The sequence below is a fragment of the Canis lupus genome, chromosome 29 (genome assembly GCF_048164855.1).
Source record: "Canis lupus baileyi chromosome 29, mCanLup2.hap1, whole genome shotgun sequence".
Lineage (NCBI taxonomy): Eukaryota > Metazoa > Chordata > Mammalia > Carnivora > Canidae > Canis > Canis lupus.
In genome coordinates, this window is record NC_132866.1 from 10,983,240 (window position 1) to 11,005,905 (window position 22,666).

The following is a 22,666-nucleotide window of genomic DNA, read 5'->3' on the forward strand; positions in this document are numbered from 1 at the left end:
ATTATGCTGAGTGAAATGAGTCGATCGGAGAAGGACAAACATTATATGTTCTCATTCATTTGGGGAATATAAATAATAGTGAAAGGGGATAGAAGGGAAGGGAGAAGAAATGGGTAGGAAAATATCAGAAAGGGAGACAGAACATAAAGACTCCTAACTCTGGGAAACAAACTAGGGGTGATGGAAGGGGAGGAGGGCGGGGGGGTGGTGAATGGGTGACGGGCACTGAGGGGGGCACTTGACGGGATGAGCACTGGGTGTTATGCTGTATGTTGGCAAATTGAACACCAATAAAAAAATAAATTTATTATTTAAAAAAAAGTGATTGCTACCCACCTAAGAATAATTGTCAACTTCGCTAAAAAAAAGATTAAACAAAACAAAACAATCACTACAAAATGGGTCATGGAGAACCTTTCAGATCAAATGTGTCCACCCAGGCCTAAATTGCATAGCTGATAATGCAGATGGCTGGGCACCCAAAATTCAGCTATTTCTACACCTGGTAGCCACTTTTAATGCCTCTACCTATATAGACACATCAATATAAGTTGTGTGTCTCTCCGCTCTACAAACCTCTCCAATAAGCTTTATAAAAATCAAAGTGTCTTAATGAGGGAAAAGAAATCCATAGTGGCACTAGAACACTATTAAAATTTGAACCCCACAAAACTATCTATTAAAACATTCACAGAAAGCTGATTCATTTATTTAAAACTTGTCTCGAGCCACTCTTTCTCAACACCTTTGTTTTATTAGAAGAATTAGAACTTATTAAGGTGGGTTAAAATAATCAGCTTTCCACAAATACACCCTGAGGATTTGAAAGGATAACATTCTAACATCTCCGTTAATGTTTATTCATAGTTTATGGTAATTTTTTAACGTGAATAGTCAACACAGTAAGAAAATATTCTTTACCATGCCAAAACTATAATCCCTAACGGTTTCACACACACAAAGAGAATCAACTTCTCTTGATATAAACTTGAAAACAATGTAATTTCTCTTTCAGATACAGTAAGTAATCATCATTGCATGTCCCTGTTTCAACTTTTTTTATAAAATAATAAATCTTACAGTTGAAAGAAAAACAATTTGTTGACTTGGGGAATCTTATTTTGGATATACAGAGTATCTTAACTGCATTTTCCAAGCAGAATTGGCATCTTAATTTCACAAGGCCCCCCCCTGAGCACAAGGCTCTTATGTCAGCAACCTTCCCAAAGCTTAGAACCACAGGACACCATCGGCTCTCACGTGGCTGGAGATGAAGGACAGTAACTCCAGGGTAGAGCACCCACACAACACAGTCTTCTGTTCCCAAGGGACAAGTCCAATCTCTCCTTCTCCTGAACTGCTGCTTTTCATAAGTTCAACTATCTTTCTCAGAGACCCTGAAATTCTCAGGAAAGAAAAATAGCCAGACTTTTTCTTGAAGGACATGGTAAGAAACTACATTTTTTGTTACCTATGCCTCCCTCCAAAGACCCAGAGGAAAATGAAAACTCAGACTCATTTCCTACATTAAGGATTTGACCTACAAAATATCAAGTGGAGGATAATACAGGTCATGTTCAGAACAAGACTTTAGAACTTCTCTTCCCAGAAGTCCAACAGAGGGAAAAAGAACTGGGCCAGTTCTCTAAAGTAACCCAGAATGCTGCATCTCTACCCACATATTAGCATCAATCAGAGGCTTAAAAAAATAAAAACCAATGCCTGAGTCCCTCTCCAAACCAATTACACCACAATCAATAGGTGTGGGATGAGGCATCAGCATTTTTAAAAGGGTACCAACTGATCCCAATACAATATGAGCCCCAGAGCTCACTATAAATAGGAGTTGATTTTAAAAACTCAGTTCTGTGGGTTGTCGTGAGGGGTGAGTAATAAATACTCAGTGTCTAGAGAGTGCTTAGAAAGACAGATGACATGAGGGGTTGAGGATGGAAAGGAGATGGGAAATATGCCAGAGCCAGATCATCCTCATAGCTAAGTGTTCCTTGTGTGCAGCACTTTCCTCAGCTCTTCACGCGTACACTACAGGCCGTCTGGCTCTGGAGACCAGGCTCTTTCATACCTCTCTACTGCAAAGGATGAAAAGCCTGGATTCAGATATTAAGGCTTTAGGCCTTATTGTGTGGGTATGGATAAGCCTCATCACCAGGGAGTAGTGTGATCAGAACTGTATTTTAAAGTCATTCTGACTGTAGCATAGACAATAGGTCGAAAGGGAAAGAGACGAAGTCAGGGGATTGAGGCTACTCCATATACATAAGATAGACTTAAAGGATCTATAGAAGGATAAAAACAGCTCTTGGAAACCAGAACCTGAAAGAAAAGAAAAAAAAAAAGTACAATAGGCTGGTAGATTTTCTCACACTACCTGTGAGACGTCATTAAGACATAAATGTGTTCTGATACACAAGTCCCATTTTCACATCAACTGCCTCTCACCTCTTCTGCAATTTCAGGCCTCAACATTATCATCATCTGAAACATTTTTAATCATGTCTCTAAAAAAGTCTGAATACTACTCCACTTAGCATACTTCCATCATTTTCAAGAATTTTGTCTATTCAAAAGAATTTTTTTAAAATGCTCTTATATTCCCATCAACTGTTGGGGGAGTTTGATTTAAATGATTTTTGTCTATGGCAGTTTCTTTTTTTTTTAAATCTTATTTTAATTCCAGTATAGTTAATATGCAGTGGGAGACTTTTTTAGCTTTGGGTGTACAATATAATGATACCATGGTAATTTCTTTAAAGGGCAATACAGATTTTTTTTTTTTTTTTAACTTTTTAAGTAGGCTCCACACCCAACATAGAGCCCAACTCCAGGCTTGAACTCCCAACCCTGAGATCAAGACCTGGGATCATGACCAGAGCCAAAGGCAGATGCTCAACACACTGAGCCACCCAGATGCCCCCAAATTTGGCATTTTTGTAGGTCAAAAATAGACATATTACCATCTCATCTGGTTCAATCTATTACATTATTATATTAGTAGGATGCCATTCAGAGTTTTCAGTAATTTAGACTGACTTCTCTTGTTCTTCTTAGCACATGGCAGGTACTGTCAGGATCTTGGTGATAGCATCGGAGACTCTGGGTTATGGGGATAACAATGGGGGTACAGTTCTACAGTAAGAGTAGAAGAGAGGCAGGGCCGGCCTCAGTTTCCCAGTTTGGGCTTCTGAAATGATAAACTTTCCTGCGTCTTTATAATCACCAAGGGCGAGCTATTTCCTTCCTTGACTCTTACCAAAATGACCAACCTTTGCCTCTGTCCCCTTGATTCTGGCTCATACTTCTCACTGCCTGACCCATTGCCCTCCATGCTCCTGGGTGACAATACAGTTTTCTCACAAGAGGGCCCCACCAATAGTACTCTTGCTAATATTGCCCCTGGAAGCTGGGCAGACAAATGCTTTAAAATAGATTGGAGTAATAATAATTCCAAAATAGAATTTTCATTCCTATACCAAACCTACTTTCCAATGAGTAAGAGAAATATTTTTAATTAAGTTACAAAGTTCTACAAGAAAAGGGTTATGAAAATATTTAGTATAGAATTATTTAGTAAAGAAATCAAGCCCTCTACAAATTCTAACAGTTATTATTTCTATTACTTCCATGACAACAGAACAGAAAGATTTTGAGCCTGCCCACTATGCTCCATAGCCAGAGTTAGAGATATTAAAAAAAAAATTTTTTCAAATGTGCCTCACTGGAATACACTGTAGCATAGGACCTCACCCCATGGAATTACCATAGAGCACCTAGAAGGATTAGATGGGAACTCGATGGGATGAGCACTGGGTGTTACACTATACATTGGCAAATTGAATTTAAATTTTTTTAAATGTAAAAAAAATAATAGTAATAAAATTTTAAAAAATTTTTAAAAAGAATTATATGGATCTGTATCCTCCAACACACAGAGATTGTCAAGGCATACACATTTACACATAAAATGCACATATTTTGTATATGTGTATATGTAAGGCATGAAAAGATCTTAGACTAAATAATTCTTGAAAGTGGCTCCCTGTGGGAAGAAAATAAGAGAAATACACAAGTGAAATTCTATAGGTTTCTTCAACAATTTATAAAAGAGAAAACCATGAATTAAAGTAGACAAGAGACATCAATTTACTGCAATATGTGACCCTGTTAGAGATTGATTTAAACAAAAGTTTAAAGTATGAGACAATGGGGACTCCATATGCTAGACCTTTGCTGATAAGAAATTACTGTTAATGGGGGGAGATAGGATTAGAGGGATTTTTGAAGCCCTTATCTTCTAGAGACACATTGAAATATTTATATATGAAATGGTATTTGCTACCAAAATAATCCAATGGTAGGTATAAATAAAACAAGATAACCTGATCATTGCTGTAGCTGAGTGACACCACATTAGTATCAATATATGGGTTATATAAATAACGTGGGTTATTTCTCTCCTTTTGTGAGAATTGGAATTTTCTATAATAAAATGTTACAGGGACGCCTGGGTGGCTCAGTGGTTGAGCATCTACCTTCAGCTCAGGGCGTCATTCTGGGGTCCTGGGATTGAGTTCCGCATCAGGCTCCCCGCAGGGAGTCTGCTGTCTCTGTCTCTCATGAATAAAAATCTTGTTAAAGAATGTTACAAAAAGCCTTTTTAAAAAATACCTGGCTTTGCCAGCTTTCTAATTGTGTGATTTGGGACAAGCAATTAGGACTCTGTAAGTTTCTGCCCCTTTTTTGAGAAATGGAAATCACATGGCTTAGCCTAGGATAAACTCTCAAGAAGCTTGGACGCTATTGTGCCATTGGACATGCCCTCACCAAAGGGTAGTAGCTGTTTTATAGCTATGTGTCATCTCCCTCTGAACGTGCTAGGGAAAACTCAAACCTAGTACGTCTGAATGCATCAAATTGGATAAATGAGTGAATGAGTGAAAGAAAAAGATCTACATCATCAGTCTGGTCAATGCTCCAATGGTTTCTTCCTCAGACTGGGCTTTTCATGATAGCTGTCAGGAATGTGCTGTCTTGACTTCAGTTGCTCAGAGTTTAGGCTTCAAGTACAAAATCATCATGAACTGAATTTTCTCTAGTTTTTAGCATTCTCATTTCACCTAACAACTGCAAGGATGTCTAGAACTACTGATACTGCGAATGCGAGCTTTGCAGAATGCATGCTTCTGATCTCAACCAGCTATACCGCCTGAGAAGAGTTCTACTTTCTATATCTTTTGTTGTTGGCAAGAATGAACATCCAAATTATACATAACCTCATGAACTCATGAACTCAACAATGTCTTTAGTGTTATTCGATTAATCACGCCCAAGGGTGTGGCAACCTATGTTTTTTCCATTAACTGTCTTATACCCATCTGCATAACATTCAAGTTGGGTATGTAATGAGAGACTCTCCCCAGGGAAGATTAGCCATTCAGGAGCCATATTATAATCAAAAAACAGGGAGGAAGAAACAACTTAAGAGACTGTTTTCTACATAACACCTGAAATTTGAGTGATTTAACAAGAGCCTTGTAAGCACATTGCATCAAAGTGTGGTCTCTGGGCAGCCCGGGTGGCTCAGTGGTTTAGCTCTGCCTTTGGCCCAGGGCATGATCCTGGAGTCCCAGGATCGAGTCCCCCGTGGGGCTCCCTGCATGGAGCCCACTTCTCCCTCTGCCTATGTCTCTGCCTCTCTCTCTCTCTCATTCTCACTCTCTCTGTGTCTCTCATGAATAAATAAATAAAATCTTAAAAAAAAAAGTGTGGTCTCTGAGATGGACTTCATACTAGTAATAATTCCTCCATCACTGTTTCGTAATGAGCACCTTTCCGTGTCCTCAGAAATAACATGCTTCTCAGGTACGCAATTTTGAAAATTTGTTTCAGACCCATTAGCAGCTGGCTGATGAATCTATTTATGTCTAGATAGATACAGACATGGTAATTTTGCTGTGCTATTAACTTACCAAGAACATAAGGGCTATGTCTTTCCATATTGCCCTTTCATTCTTTTTTGGTGGTATATGTGTCAAACAGCCCATATCTCCCATTTACTTATCACTCACCTTCTCCTAGGTGAGGTTTTTATGTCTAAGAAAAGCACTAGAATTATAGACCTTCACACTTGAGAGATAGAATACGGTAGAAATCCAGTTCGTTGCTGCTGTGTTGCAGTAAAAGTGGGGCATAGAGAGCTCGTCTGTCTTGCCCAAACCAGTAAGCTGGTCAGTGGTAAAACCAGGGCTACAGTCAGGACTTCAGATTCCTAGTTCAGGGCTCTTTGCCCCGCATGACTTGAGTCCAATGTCCTTGGACTTCAACCTACTGAAAAAAATATATTCTCTGGTCCTTTACAAAGCAGAATCTGTTTTTCAGACCATTCAGGTGCCACATAAGGATTTATGAGAACACATTAAGCACTCAGTTTTCAAAAGCCCCATACCAAAGCTCCATTGGCATAGAGGGAATGCTCACTGTGGGGACAGATCCGCCCAGAGGACCTATTCTGTTCCTGCTATCTCTGTAAAGCCTGAGCCTTTCAGAGAATGTGTGCACAATCCTGACAGGAGCAAGCCAAAAAGCCCCTGAGGAACACCACGCTAAGGTGCCAATGGACACTCGCTCTAAAATTGCAAGCCCTTGAAAGCTTGAAATAGAAAGCACATGAACACCTCATCTCTTCATATATTTAGGATTTCTACTTCAAAAGTGATACAAAGCACTTCTTCAGGGTGGTTTGTATGTCCATTCCATTGATTAAAATTAATCTGATATTTTGTGACCAAGGAGAGTGATCAATTGATAACTAGAAATCAATACATTTAAAGTTAAACAAAGTAGCCTGTTCCCTACTTGCTCTCCACAAAACCTGTCCTGTTTTTATCATCAGTCAATAACCTATCTGTTTACCAGATGCCCATGCTGGAAACTTGCATTTTGTCTTCCACCTCTCTCTCACTTCCCTCCCAGCCAATCTGTTCCCATGTCATACTCATGAGGATCCTTCGGAAATGTGTCTTAACTCCTGGAATGGTTTGTGATCCCACCACCCTCCCCTTCCTCACTTTCCCCTTCCCAACAGGACCCTGAATTTCCCAATCATGCTGTTCAGTTAGGTGGATTTGGCCACCACCAGCCCCAGGAAGGAGTATAAACAGTGAGCACAAGATCCAGTTCAGACCAATGAAATGTGAGATGTTTGATGAAAGCACCAGGGAAAGGAATATTCTCAGTGTTCCATGGGAACTACTGAAATGAATGCTTTCTCTCCTGTTAGATGGATAAGAGAACACTTATCCACTGGTTACTGCCAGTGATCATCCTGTGACCTCATGGGCAGCCAGTCTAGGAGGAAACCCACCTGAAGAAGATTGGAAATATGAAAAGGGAGCCAGGTGACACTGTTGATAGATCAAGCCTTGCCTGAAGGCTTCCCGCTGGACTCCACTTAGATTACCTAGATCTCTCTATATTTTAAGTTAATTTGAATTGGGTTTTCTGTTCCTCCCAATCCAGTAATCCTAAAACAAACTCATTCCCTCCTTCTCAGTCACACTAATAGTTCAGGCTCTCATTTGAGTAACAACAGTATCCTATTCATTCTACATCCTCCTGGAATAGCTAGCTACTCTTAGACCATAATTCTTAGATAAGGATATCAAATTATGACAACATTTATTGACTACTTACAAGATGTCAGACACTGACAAACATCATTTCCAGTCCACTCCTTGTGCTGGCAGCGTTGGCACTATGGTTCTAGTTAGAGACTGACCAGCTACAAAAAACAGAAACCCTCCCCAGGTAGCTTAGGTAAAGGAGATGTGCACCAGGGGACACTGTTTTCAGTCTCACAGCTTCTTAGGACAAGAAATAAAGGGCAGCCAAGCCACATGAAGACTCAAACCATCAACTGGGGATTCAAGGCTGCTGGCTCCCCAAGATCTCCTGGACTCTCCCCATGTCCCTTCTACTTCTCTCTCCTCCATCACTTGCTTCCCTCCATAGACTGACATTCTCAGCAAAGCTCTTCTCTCTGCCCACATTCTACCTTCTCCTAGCCTTCTATCTTTTTTGTGGTCCCTACTCTAGCTCCCACCCTTCTGGAAGACTAATGTCCAGTGCCACCTCAACAGGTCTCTGCCACTTATTCACATTCCGAGAGAAGCCCATTTTCTCACCCCACCAATGTTGCCTCTTCCTAGGTTAGGTACACCACTGACTGGTGTCCTAAGACAAGCCCATCTGCTGGGGACACCCTGCTCATTTCCCTTCCTCCCACCATTCCTTTGCACACCAATCCAATGGTGCCCTATTGCCAGCACCTAAAGCACTGTCCTGAGAGCTTTCTCTGGCTGCCTCATAGAGAAGGTCAGATGTGCTGGGGAACTGGTACCCCATCAAAACTTTCAACCAATGACTAATAGTAACTAGCCCAGCTCTAGAGCTCTGTTGGGATAATGATGCAGGCTGTTTATCACACTGTCCCAGACCTGCCCAGCAGAATCATTTATTTGCTTAATAACACCCTTTACTGGCTGCCTTCCAGGTCTCTCTTCCTACTTCCTTGCAGGGTCCTAGGATCACCTTCCAAAATGAACTACCTGCAGTCACACTCTTTTCTCAAGATCTGTTGCTAGAAAACCCTACCCATGCAAGTGGGGCATTTTCCCCTGGAAAGGGGTGCTGGAAGGGCAGAAATTCTAACATCCTTAGGATTCCATTAGTACAACACTCTTGTACCTCATATTACTTTTAGTTGTTTGCACACCTATCTTTCTAAAGACAATATGAGCTCCTAAAGGAAGAGATTGTTTCTTCTTCACTTTCTAGACTCCAGGGCTCCCAGTATAGGGCTTTGTATACAGCAGGCCCACAACTGTTTCTTGGCCAGGGAATTAGATCACATCTGCCAAATGAGACATTCTTCTGATTGGGTTATACCATACCCAGGCAGTCCATTAACTGGACTATACTATCATAAGATTCTCCTATAAACCCCGGCCACCTTTTTAAATTACATACATTCCATTTGTAAGTAATATCTGGGTGCTACTATGCAGTATGATACATTGCAGGATACTACAACCTGTTAAATTTTATAAACTTTTAACAGAAAACAAGCTTAAAGCATAATTCTACTTTAATTGCATTAAGGAAAGTGTGACTTTTCCCTGACTCCTGAAATCTCAGTGGCCTGTTTCATAAACAGGCCATTGAAATATTTGCACTCATTCTTATAAACTCTATTAGATAGGTAATTATCTTTTCACTTCCCAGCTCAAAACACCATAAGGCAAATTTGCTAAAAGGTGCAAAGGGCAGGTGAAGGCTCCCTTTCACCCATGCACTGTTGAGCAATAAAATTGGTGTGATAATTAAATGTCCATCATCCTAAAGTGTTTGTAGAAAACTGGATGGTGGCTGGAAAGAAAATAGACTGATAGAAAAGTCCCAATGGGCTCACGTCATGGTTTTAATTCTCTTTAAAAATTGACATGTGCCTTAATTACTGATCTAATCCTATTTCATCTTTACATAAACACGTCTAAGAATGGAGGGAGGAAAGTATACAGATGACAACCCACTGGCTTATTCCCCCTGGACTGTCTTAAGGAATTAAACTCATGGGGTTTTTTAAAGTAGCATATACATGAGTTAATAGTCAAATTTGAATCTGGCTCTGTCATTAGCAGCCTCAGCTTTCTCATCTGTAAAATAGAAATTTGAAGTAGTACCAGAGTCCTAGGATTATCATGAAGATTGAACAAGATGACTGCATGTCCAGCCCCTGACACAGTGTGTAAGTGCCCAAAAATCAGAGCAGCAGAAAGGATGGAAAGCTCTGTGCAAGAAGAAAGGAAAAGAATGCAGTTAGTTCATCAAACTTACTTTTTGTCCTCACATCCTTTACATTTAGTGTTGCTGAGGGGTCTCCCTGTTGCCCCCATGAATGTAAGGCCCCCATGTCTACTAAAGGTGACCATAGTCCTACACCATGGCAGCAAGTTCTCTCTTCGGTATGTAGCCAACAGATATGTGTATAGACATTTACCATGTGCAAGAATGTTTATAGTTTTTGTAATATCCCCCAAACCGGAGACAACCCAAAGAGTAGAACGAACAGTACTTGGCCATCAACAGAGAAATTGACCACTCCATCAATAATAGAAAGGATAAATTGTGGTATACTCACCACTGGATTCCTCTTCTGCAGGAGAATGTGCAAACAGCCACTAGAACACAGTTGAATGTCACAGCATACACGGGCAGAAAAGCCAGACAACCAAGAGTGCCTAGGGCATGATTCCATCTATATAATGTACAAAAACAGGTAAGATTGTTCTAATATACTCTGTCAGAAAGTCAAAAAACTGATCACTCTTGGTGTCCAGGAACTGGAGGAGACCAAAACAATCTCTGGGGTGATGGTAGTGTTCTCTCACTTGAAGGTGTGCTCAGGAAAGGCTGAGTACACTTAGGAAAAGCTCAGGCTGTACATTTAGACTTTATTTACTTACCTGAAAGTGGGCAATCCTTCACTAAGAAGTTCAGCAAATAAATGAGTTGGACTCCTTGGGCTCAGAGATTACACCTTTTCCAGGGGTGGGTGACTGTTGTGCAGATATAGTAATGCTGCTGGAACACTGCTGGACACCCAGGTAATCCTAGGAGACCGTCTACCCACTGCTGACAGCTGCTCCTCTCTCTGTTCATCTCTCCACAGCTAAAATTCCAATCTCACCCAATACAACCACACAAATATGCAGTCAGCTGGGGACAGGAAATTGGCCTCTAGACCAAGACCAGGGGCACTCAGAAACAGTCTCTTAGCCAAGATCCAAGACCTCTTACTTCCCCATTGTCCTCCAATCTGTGGCCAGAATGACAACACAGAAATGGTTCCAAATTATTGCTACAGGGGACACCATGACCTACCAAGTGCCAGGCATATGACGAATGAGTCATTCTATTTGGAGAAGATAGATGCGCAGAAACATCTGTGCAGCTTTCAGTACAAAAGACCTACACTGAGGATCTTTAGAGCAAAAAGTATGTGCACACATATATATAGTTACATATAGTTTTATATAGTTGTATTTTTATGTCTAGTTATAGGTTTTCAGTAAATTATTCTATAGTTATTTGAAAGTGTTTATGCTCTCAGGAGAGCATTCTTTTAAAACTTCTCCAGTGATGCTAGAAAAATCATTTTTGGCCATAGGCAGTTCTTAGTACAGAAGCACTTCCTCATGTATTTAATGCTTTCATGTTGGAGTCCTTTCTTCAGTGAATACACCTATTTAAATGGTCACAGACTTTTGCAAAAAATATGTTGAATACTGTTGCTTTTCTCTTCTCAATTTGTGATGGCTCCATAACTCTCCCAGAACAGGTGAAAATACCTTTGCATCCAAAAGTTGCCAGCATGCAGTCCCTGTCCTGAAACTAAGGTGATGAGCTGAGCTCCCTAATGGATGAAAACCCTCTGGAATCACAGGAACCAGAGACCAAAGGGAATCTCAAAGTCCATTCCTCCAACTTCTCCTCTGGACTCTACCTCACAAGGCCACTTCGGCAAAAACACAAAGGCCACGGGCCACTTTCCAGCCTCACTCACAGAGGTCATCCCTCAACCTGCATTCAGTATTTCCACTCATGTGCCCCATCCTGCTGCCTTGAGCCTTCACTTCTCCCTACTAAATGTCCCATTGTCCTTTCCTGGAAAGGCCCTTTACCATCCTATTTACTTCTGAATGATCCCCAGGTTCTCCTTGTTCTTCAAGTTTGTGGGGCTCAGAAGTGAATGTATAAATCATGCTGATGTCTAGGCTTGAGGAAAAGAGAGTAGAACTAGCACCTGCATTGTTCTCACACTACTCCCCCACACACAACCACTAAGGCACCCTATGAGATATGAAGAAGGACTCACAAAGATATATTCACATCCTAAAGCCCAGAACCTGGGAGTGTTAATGTAGTTGGAATAAGGGTCTTCACAGAGGTTGATGAAATTAAGGAATTAAGAACTTTGAGATGAGTTTATCCCAGATCATGTGAGCGGCCTAAGTGCCATCACCAGAGTATTTATAAGTGAGAGGCAGAGGGTATTCTACACACAGAAGAGGTAAGGTGAAGATGGTAGAAGTGATTAGAGCAATATAGCCAAGGAATGCCTAGAGTCACAGAAAAGCTAGAAAAATGAAGAGTGTAGAGTTTAAGAGGGAGCATGGCCCCACAGATACCTTGATTTCTGCACTCCAGAACCATGGGAGAATAGATTTATGTTATTACCCAGTCCGTGGTAATTTGTTACAGCAACAAGAGAAAACTAATATACAACCCAAGACTACATTTGTTTTCTGTCCATAATGCTTACTGAATTTAGTTATTTTCTTCTACAAAGAAAATATTTGGTAGTGAAATAGAGCTGTTGAGAGAACAGATGTCATTTTATTGGATTCCTAAGCATAGAATTTAGAGAGAAAAGTCTCAGTAGAGATCTAAGAGGGAGTGGTTATGTGACCTTGGATAAGTGGCTATGAGTTACTTTCCCCATTTGTAAAATAAAGAAATAACCTCTAAAGTCTTTCCAGGTGATTCTATAAATCTCTGTAGCTTTTACTTAATTTTAAGCTAATTTCATAGAAGTCCTCAGGCCGTCACTGACTTAACATCGCCTCCGTAAGTGTCATCTCCTTTGGGAGCCCCTCTCTGATTCACCTCCCTTCTCTATACTCCATGGCTCTTGGTACATGTCTCCTCTTTAGTGTTTAGTTCACTGTACTCTAGTGACTGGTCCCCATAACCATATTCTTCTGGGAAGAACTCCTTTTAGTCCTCTATCTCTAGTGCTCAGCTCTGTATCAAATGGGCAGATAAAATAATGAGTTGTTATAAAGTAATAGCTTCACCCTACATAGCTAAGGGATGAAAAGGTTACAGGACAGGGCTGAGCACCAGAGTCCTAGAACCAAACATATCCTGCAGGAGCCTTTCCTTGAATATCCCTAGCAATAAGATTGCATTTTATGAGTGCTTTAGGTGTTTTCGGTGTATATTTTACTTGTTGTATCTATTTAATGAGCCTAAGTCCTATTCCAAAAGCCATCTTTGACAACGCGTATGCTTGAATTTCATGACTATGATCAACGTATCCATACTTGAAAAAAATTCAAATGCCTGCTAGAGATATCTTCTCCTTGGTCATCAGGTTTTTAGTAAGACTTTTATAAGTCTTGCCATGCCATTCATAATTCCAATACCCACAGGTATAAAGTTCAATGGTAATACATGAAAGAATCTGGGTCTCTTCCTCTGGTGAAAGTGAAGGGGGCTCATCATGGTGGTAGATGCTCCAGCTGCCTCCCAGCACCAAAGAGATGGCCCTAGTCCAGTAAACAAATGCTACATGCTGGGATTTCCACTGGAGTGCCCCACTTTTAAAAAAGTTTTTTAAGTAGGCTCTGCACCCAGCATGGAGCCCAACACAGGGCTTGAACTCATGACCCTGAGATGAAGACCTGAGCTGAAATCAAGAGTCAGAGGCATAATGACTGAGCCACTCAGAGGCCTCTGGAGTGCCCCACTTTTTATCAAATATCTGTGTAATTTTAAAACTTTTCTAAACTCAGTTGTCAGCATCATCATTGGTACGTACTGAGCACAGAAGCCATTTAAAACAAAAAGTAAGTAATTTAGATTTGCAAAATAATCACTCAAGTCTAGACTTCCCTATGAAAATTTTAAGCCTCTAATGAAACTCAATTTGGAAATTACCTGGTGTTATTTCATTAATCAAAATCACCACAGGTACCTTTCTGTCCCTTTAGGAAGTTGAAGATCCACACGGTCTGCCAGCCTAAGAGTAAATCCAAGGGCCTGATAGAGGTGGGATTTACCCCAGGCTTTATCTGTTTTGAAATAATGACTAAGAATACTTTTCATTGCACTGTGTTCACAGCCAGCAAGAACCCAGGGTCCTTTCCTCCTGTCTACAGGAATATTGCTCAAGATGCTTCTCATTTGCCAGTGATTATGTTCATGTTTACAAATGGGAACTTTCTAGATGTAGAACGCCCTCAAGTCAATGGTTTATTGGATGCAAATGTAAAGCCCTCTAGACACAACTTCCCTACTGTCTCATTAGGAATGTAAAGGATTCTGCTACCACAAGTCCAAAATTCTTTGGCACCATTTCATTTTACCTCATAACTTTAAATAGGTTTTCTGCAATTAAGGATCCCTCCTTTTTTATTACTTTTTAAAAATCTGTACCTAACACCAGGGATTTCCAAGTTCTGCCTTCTAGTGCCCAGGTGTGCTGCGATTCAGACTAAAATGCTTCCAATGTTGGCTACCTTTCCCTAACTTGTAAAGGGAAAACAAAAACAGGTACAATTTTCCCAGTTTCACATTTCATTTTCTTCCACAACTTGTAGTAATGGGTATTGCTTGAAGGACAGCAGGTAAAATTACCTAATTAATATATACTGAGGGGAATGACTTTCAATCAATGGTTAAAATTCAATGTGATACAGAGGAAATTTTAATTCAACCTAATTTGTACAGCACACCTAGAATGGGTGAAGCACTGCAGAATGACAACAAAATTGAAAAGCTGTCTCTGCTGCCAGAGGTCTGTAAAATCTTTGCTGAATGCTCAGTGAAACTTGGGAAAATAAGGAAGCTGTGGAAAAAGATACCCACAGAAAGCAGCATACGGGATAAATGATCCTTTTCCTCCAAGGTTGTCAGAAGGGAGGTGGGTATGGTTGGATAGGACAGGATGGGCAGGAATAGGAAAGGGCAGGAACTGGAGAGAGGTTTTCAAGCTTCATTGGAGAGAAAGGGAATAAGGAAAACAAAAAGTACAATGATATGGAGAACAGAACAAAGAGCTTTACCTGGAGTGAAACTTTGGTGGAAAAGGGACTAGAGCTACAAGTCAACACAAGAGAATGAAGGACACTTCACACCATGCTGGAGTCTGGGTAGTGTCCTGGAGACAACTGCAAGAAAGCAGATGGCTGAGCAAAGGAATTTAGGAGGATTTAGTCAGGATTTAGAAGGAGTAATGTTCCTATACTGTACAAAATGCAGGGGTGGGGACATGAAATACAGGATGGGTGGAGGGGGGGAGAATGATAGAACTCTACTAAAGTAGATCATGCGTAAGCCAAAGCAGTGACAAAGGGGCTAGGAGGAAGGAGGTGTTTAAGAGATCCTGAAAAGAAGGAATGTTCTGGTTTGGAGACAGATTGGATAGGGAGGACAGAGACAGGAAGAAAGCAGACACTGTATTTTTAGACCCAGATGACTGGGGTCATTAATCAACACAGTTCAGATTCAAGCAGAGTAAATATGATGATTGCAAATTTTAGAAGAAAAATGTCCAGCAATAAAGCACTCATTTATTCAAAGCTCACCATGGGCCAACTACATTCTCCGCCCTTTGTGCATATTAGCCCATGCAATCATCAAGGAAGCTCCAGGAGAGAAGCCCAGCATCCCTTTTTTTACAGGTGGGAGAACAGAGGCCAAGGTCACCTTCAGGAGTGGCAGAGTAGGGACTTGAACGGAGATCACAGTTTTATAGTCTACTTTGCAACTGCCAACAGGAGGCTCATGATGTGGGGCTGGGAGACCTAGGAGAATAATCAGAGCTAGAGACAGAAGTTTGGGAGCGACGAGGACAGCTCAGGAGAGGTAAGCAGAGAGCGGAGGGTGGAATCCAGGGACAGATCTTTCGCTGGTCCTTTGTTTGGTTTCAACTGCAGATCAGAATTCAATAAAAGTGACTAACAACATCCTGTGACAAATGACCCGAAATCAGAAACAGTGACTTTGAGAAAGAAAGAGGCCCGGTTCTTTGTTTCCCTCCCATTCCATGCTCTTGTCATTGTTTTCTTCCCTTTTCAACTTCCCAGAAATCTGTTGCACAATGATCAGGGATTAATCATCTAACTAGGAAGATTTCCAAAGCAGTAGAATCAGGGAAGAGGAAATCATACAGTAATTTCAACAATAAAAGGTTAATGTTAAAAGGTAACAATATGGGGCAGCCCGGGTGGCTCAGCAGTTTAGCACTGCCTTCAGCCCAGGGCCTGATCCTGTAGACCCGGGATCAAGTCCCCCGTCGGGCTCCCTGCATGGAGCCTGCTACTCCCTCTGCCTGTGTCTCTGCTTCTCTCTAGGTCTCTCATGAATAAATAAATAAAATCTAAATAAATAAATGGTAACAATAAAAGCAATTGGATTTCCAAGGGACCAGCCAATAAGAAGCGAAAGGCAGCTTAAAGAAAACGGGCACTTCTGGATTCTCTATTCTGTTCCATTGATCTATGTGTCTGTTCTTGTGCCAGTATTCGACAAAGGAGGAAAGACTATCCACTGGAAAAAAAGACAGTATCTTCAATAAATGGTGCTGGGAAAATTGGACATCCACATGCAGAAGAATGAAACTAGACCACTCTCTTGCACCAGACACAAAGATAAACTCAAAATGGATGAAAGATCTAAATGTGAGACAGGATTCCATCAAAATCCTAGAGGAGGCAACACCCTTTTTGAACTCGGCCACAGTAACTTCTTGCAAGATACATCCACTGAAGGCAAAAGAAACAAAAGCAAAAATGAACTGTTGGGACTTCATCAAGCTTTTGCACAGCAAAGGATACAGTCAACAAAACTCAAAGACAACCTACAGAATGGGAGAAGATATTTGCAAATGACCTATCAGATAAAGAGTTTCCAAGATCTATAAAGAACTTATTCAACTCAACACCAAAGAAACAAACAATCCAATCATGAAGTGGGCAAAAGACATGAAGAGAAATCTCACAGAGGAAGACATAGACATGGCCAACAAGCACATGAGAAAATGCTCTGCATCACTGGCCATCAGGGAAATACAAATCAAAACCACAATGAGATACCACCTCACACCAGTGAGAATGGGGAAAATTAATAAGGCAGGAAACCACAAATGTTGGAGAGGATGTGGAGAAAGGGGAACCCTCTGGCACTGTTGGTGGGAATGGGAACTGGTGCAGCCACTCTGGAAAACTGTGTGGAGATTCCTCAAAGAGTTAAAAATAGATCTGCCCTATGACCCAGCAATTGAACTGTTGGGGATTTACCCCAAAGATTCAGATGCAATGAAACACCGGGACACCTGCACCCCGATGTTTCTAGCAGCAATGTCCACAACAGCCAAACTGTGGAAGGAGCCCCGGTGTCCATCAAAAGATGAATGGATAGAGAAGATGTGGTTTATGTATACAATGGAATATTCCTCAGCCATTAGAAACGACAAATACCCACCATTTGCTTCAACGTGGATGGAACTGGAGGGTATTATGCTGAGTGAAGTAAGTCAATCGGAGAAGGACAAACATTATATGGTCTCATTCATTTGGGGAATATAAAAAAATAGTGCAAGGGAACAAAGGGGAAAGGAGAAAAAATGAGTGGGAAATATCAGAAAGGGAGACAGAACATGAGAGACTCCTAATTCTGGGAAACGAACTAGGGGTGGTAGAAGGGGAGGTGGGTGGGGGGTGGGGGTGACTGGGTGGCGGGCACTGAGGGGGGCACTTGACGGGATGAGTTCTGGGTGTTATTCTATATGTTGACAAATTGAACACCAATAAAATATTTTAAAAATAAAAAATAAAATAAATTTATTAAGAAAACAGGCATAGCAGATGTAAGGAGGAGCCACAACCCCTGGAGAGGAGACAGAAGCATTCTCCCCAGCTCCCCCAAGGGCTGAGATCCAACCTTGTCAGGAAGGGCAGAGCTGTAGCTGAATGGTGGCAGGGGAGACACGGGGGGGTGGCTGCTAGGGTGCTGGGAAAACCTGTTCTCGCCAGAGGCACCCCTGTGTCAGCACCAGGTGCTGGGGAAGCTGCTGGCTGCAGACTAGTGGCAGAGTCCAAGCCCCTCTGCTACAAAACCTCCCAAGGGGGACACCAGGGAAGCCCCCCTGCTGCTGTGTGCTACTGAGCTGAGCTGCAGAAGCTGCCAACGCTGCAGGAGCTCCGTGGATGCTGGAGAAAGCTGTGCATGCCAAGCAAGCTCACCAGATCCAGGGGGCAAAATCCTTTCCTCCTGCAAAGGCTCTCCAGCAGCCACTGTGGACAGTCTCTGTCAGTGTTGGCTGGCTCAAAGGAGAAAAAAAAAAAAAAAAAAACTTAAAGGATCCAGATCCATCTTTACAGGGAAGGTAAAAGGTCTGAATTTGGAGCTGAGAGTCCCTAAGTCAGTGACTCACACAATCTTCTACTGAAGTGGGTCCATTTCCTCTGAGCCATTTCAACTTCATTTGTTGGTGACATTTTAGTTGTTGGGGGAAGGGGTGGTTGTTGTTGTTCATATTAAGAGAAAGATTTTAAAATAAACTGGACTTATCATTCCCTTCTAGATCTAAAAGCCAAGCATAAGCTGGCTGCCATGTTGTAAGCCCAGCACTAAGAACTCAGCCAGAGTGGGGAGCAGAACCCTTCCAACTTATAGGAAAGGAGCCTCCAGTGCCACCAGCATTCACTTTGCCCATCCACTTCCAACAAGGTCTACAGCAGCACTCTCACACAGAACTTTTGTTTATAAAGAAGAAAAACAGACGGCAGTCACCCTTATTAGCAGAGGGATCTGAGAGCAGGTTTTAGCAAATACAGCCTGAGTAAAACTAAGGAAGAGGGAAGTTCATACTCTGGGTCCCATGTGATTTTGTTCTAATTTAAAAGAATATTAACTTCACACCACACTTACACTTAATGCTCTTCTGCTTTGAACACTAGTTAAAATATTACAACACACCAGATATAGTTTTGAAATGTAGGTGAGGTGGGTGGGGTCTGGAGCCACTGGCCGAAAAAGAATTCTTGGTGCAAAATGGTGGTTTTATTATAGATTGAGGACAGAACCTATTGGCAGAAGGAGCTGCTGTCCCAGGATTGTGAGGAGCAACTGATTATATCTTTGAGGTCAGGGGAAGGAAAGATAAGAGAAGTTCCAAAAGGATTTTCATATGCTGAAGGAGAAGGCCTTGCTGTTGTCAAACCAAGGTTGTTTTTCCATCTAGTGAGGCATTAACATTGAGACAGTTGGGAACTTCCTGGAGGAGCATTATACTCTGCCTGCCTCAAATATTTGTCAATGGGCTGCTGGTTATAAGGACATTTAAATCCTATCTACACTTCCCTCTGCCTTGGTTTCCCATGTCATTCTTCTCCCCCCCCCCCCCCCAACAGTTAGGATCGTTAAATCTTTAAGGTTGCTGAGGGTAGAAGGTGTCACCTTCTGTAACTTCCTCCTGCTGAATAAGGGTATAGAGATGTCCCTACCTGTGGGTCACCATTGGTCAGTTGGGGAACGTATAAGGGAGTTAGTTACAAAAGGCAGAGGCAGCTGAACCCAACACAGACAACATATATGAACCCCCTTGAGTGGAAAGAATCATCTGTCAGCAGGAAGTTATGGCAGTGAAGAGGTCTGGGCACCAGGCAGGGAGACCCCAGAAATGACAACAAAGTAAGGTTAATATTATTATGACAAAGAAGCCTGAATAAAAGGCCTTCAATAGTTAACCATGATTTTCTTCTAGTCCAGAAAGGGAAAGCAATCACTGAAGGAAAGAGTGATTATTTAAAGCACCGATTTTGAGTATTCAGGTCAGAAACCCAGAAATATTTTTGTGATAGTCTGGAAGGTATACACATTTTTATGATAGTACACATTTCACCGTGTACAGTAGTTAAAACATCTACTGCCATTCTATTTTGTAAAATTGCTTTCTATATTTGTGTTACTTCAGTATTTAATAAAGAAATGCTATTTTGCGTGTCATTTAGGGCTTTGACCATGTTCTTACTAAGAGCCTTCATGGGCCAAACATCTTCAGTCTCAAAGAGGGAACAAAGATGGATGCTAGGTGGTTATACCAATGTAACACAACATGTGTCCACCATTGTTCCAAGTATGGATGATTGGCTGGTTGGTAATGGTTTTAATAATGTGTCCATGCATCTAGGCAAAGCCCAGAGTACAGCAGCCTATCCAGCCTGAGGAAAGTTATGGACACAAGTTAGAGCCACATAGCCATGGGTCCCATTAGAGTCAGCCATCTAAGACTAGGTCTCCTTGAACTGCAGTCAGGATTATCAAGGGCTATTCAGTTTTGGAGGGCCACCTTTTTATTTGTGGGTGACTGCATGTCAGGCTTAATTAAAGGTAGTCCTTGTATGCTTGACTAAAACCCCTATTCACAGTTTTGCACTCAGAGGTAGCTTCTGGAATAAATATGCTTTAGGGATAAAAACTTCAAGAAGCCCTCTGTGTTTGAAGTCTAGCCTTAAGAGTACACTAATTAAGGAGGAAATCACTGGCAAGTGGGAGAAGACTTGTCTCAAGGGATAAGGGCATACCCAAGTGCATCATTAAATCCAAATAGGAAGAAAGTGGAGTCATCCATTATCTCCACAAGTCCATAGTTAACCCTATGGGGTGTGGTATGCCCTGATTTTTAAGGAAAATCTTCATCAGCCCAGCTACACAGAATTGGTCAAGGTTCTAGTTGAATTATACGGTCATTGGGGAATCGACCCAATTTTCCAGTTGTTTAACTCTATGCCCATGGGGTCCTGTTATTATACCTACAGAGTAAGAAACAAGACAACTATCTAACATGAGCTATTGAGGTAAACTTCTTGGGGCAATTTCCCTGTTGCCCAGCATCAGTTGTTTAGGGCTTTAGGGAAAAAGGCAGTTTTAGTTTTTAATGACTAAGTCAAGAGAATGGAATAAGACTGGAAACCTTAGTTGGAGAGCAATAGCCAAATATTTGAGGAAACTGGAATTCAGGATCTAGTCTAGTTTATAGTAGTATTAAAATTATCTACAAAGATGTGTTATTGAAACATTTTCTCTCTATAACCCTCATTTTAAATCGGAGACAGCCAAATCAGGACTAATTTGTGAAACAAGTGCAGTTTTAACAAACTTGGCCTATTTACATTAGGCCTAATTATTACAACTGCTATGCTTATAGTTCAGCAAGAAGAGCAGTTGACCATACAGATCTTTTCAAATCATCTTTGCTGGAACTTTTTATAAGCAATTTAGATTGAACTTTGAGTAAATTCTCCAGGCCAGAGGCCAAGCCAAATGCTTGCCAGCAGACATGCCTACAATACCTATAGATGTGGGTGGGGTGGATTCCTCTTCCGTCACCCCCCAATATATCCTGAGGTTCCTGCACCTGCCAGGAAGTGACATTCTTTACTCCCCTGGTGAGGTTGCTGAGAACTCTAAGTAATATCAGCCCAACAGTTCCAAGTCGCTTTATGGCTCCAGGTTTCATAAAGTCAACCTAACTTCTTTAAAGCTGTTGGTCACATCTGAGTCTACACATCTCTCTCTCTCAAATAGGAGTTGCAGTCAAGCCTTGGTAAAATAACCAGTTTCTTTTTTTTTTTTTTTTTTTGTGTGTGTGTGTGTGTGTGTGTGTGTGTGTGTGTGTGTTTTTATTTATTTTTTTTATTTTTATTTTTTTTTAATTTATTTTTTATTGGTGTTCAATTTACTAACATACAGAATAACCAGTTTCTAATGGTGTCCTGTTACAAGCAGAACCGATTCTTATTGAACTTATGCAAAGGACTCTGCTTGCCATGGAAGAAAGAATACTTACTGAGACCTTTTGAATTTCAGAGGGTTCAGGTAGAGAGAAAAGTTAAATGCTTCAATTTGTTCACAAATGAATACTTTATCACAGTTCTTTATCTTAAGAGAAAGTACTTTATCTTAAGAGAAAATTTCCTTAATCTGGAAGAACAAACATTAAGGAACCAGAAAGGTTTCAAACTAGAGTCACAAACAAAACAAAACACAACTCATTTTTCCCAATTCACTTAATCCCAAATTACTATTCTTGTTCAGTTTGAATGCAGCTTTAGTTAGTTCTGGAAATTTTTACCCATTTTTCTTTTGATCTTCAAGATATCAAATACCTGTATTTGTTCTAAAGTCCTTTATATGAATCTCCTTGAAGATGAAACTCATTTTGCTAGAGAATAAGAGCAATTATAAATGACAAGAACTCAGAAATGGACCATGGACCCTGTTAACGAGCTGATAGGAGGGGTCGTTATGAAACAATTGACAAGGAAATTCAGTTATTTCTGTGACACATAACTTTTCAATCATCAAAAGATTAAGTGATAACCTTATATTAGAAAATATTAAAACTTTAGGAATTGCAAATCATCTCTAGAGTAGTTATAGTGTTTACCCAAGCAATACAACTAAGGCTTATTATTTAATAATGCTTCCAGACTAACTTAACATACCCTATAAAAAGACCTAATGAGTCAGAGACTTCATTTACGACTGAAATCTTGGGAGGTTTGTTTAAAACAAAACAAGACAAAACAAAAAACACCTCAAAGTTATAGCACATGCCTGAATAGGATTACAGATTATTATAAAATTCATTTTTATTTAACCAAAGTGACAATAAGAGATTCCACAGGCAAATATGTAGGGTTATACAGTTCTTAGCAAAATTCAGTTAGAACTTCTCAAAAAAGAGAACTTCTCAGTGCTGGGGCACCTGGGTGGCTCAGTGGTTGAGCATCTGCCT

General features: G+C 40.9%; 1 pseudogene; it reads left to right on the forward strand.

The window, feature by feature from the left end:
• Positions 1-1,949: 1,949 nt before the first annotated feature.
• Positions 1,950-22,666, forward strand: part of LOC140620622 (ADP-ribosylation factor 1 pseudogene) — a 56,049-nt pseudogene continuing 35,332 nt past the window's right edge.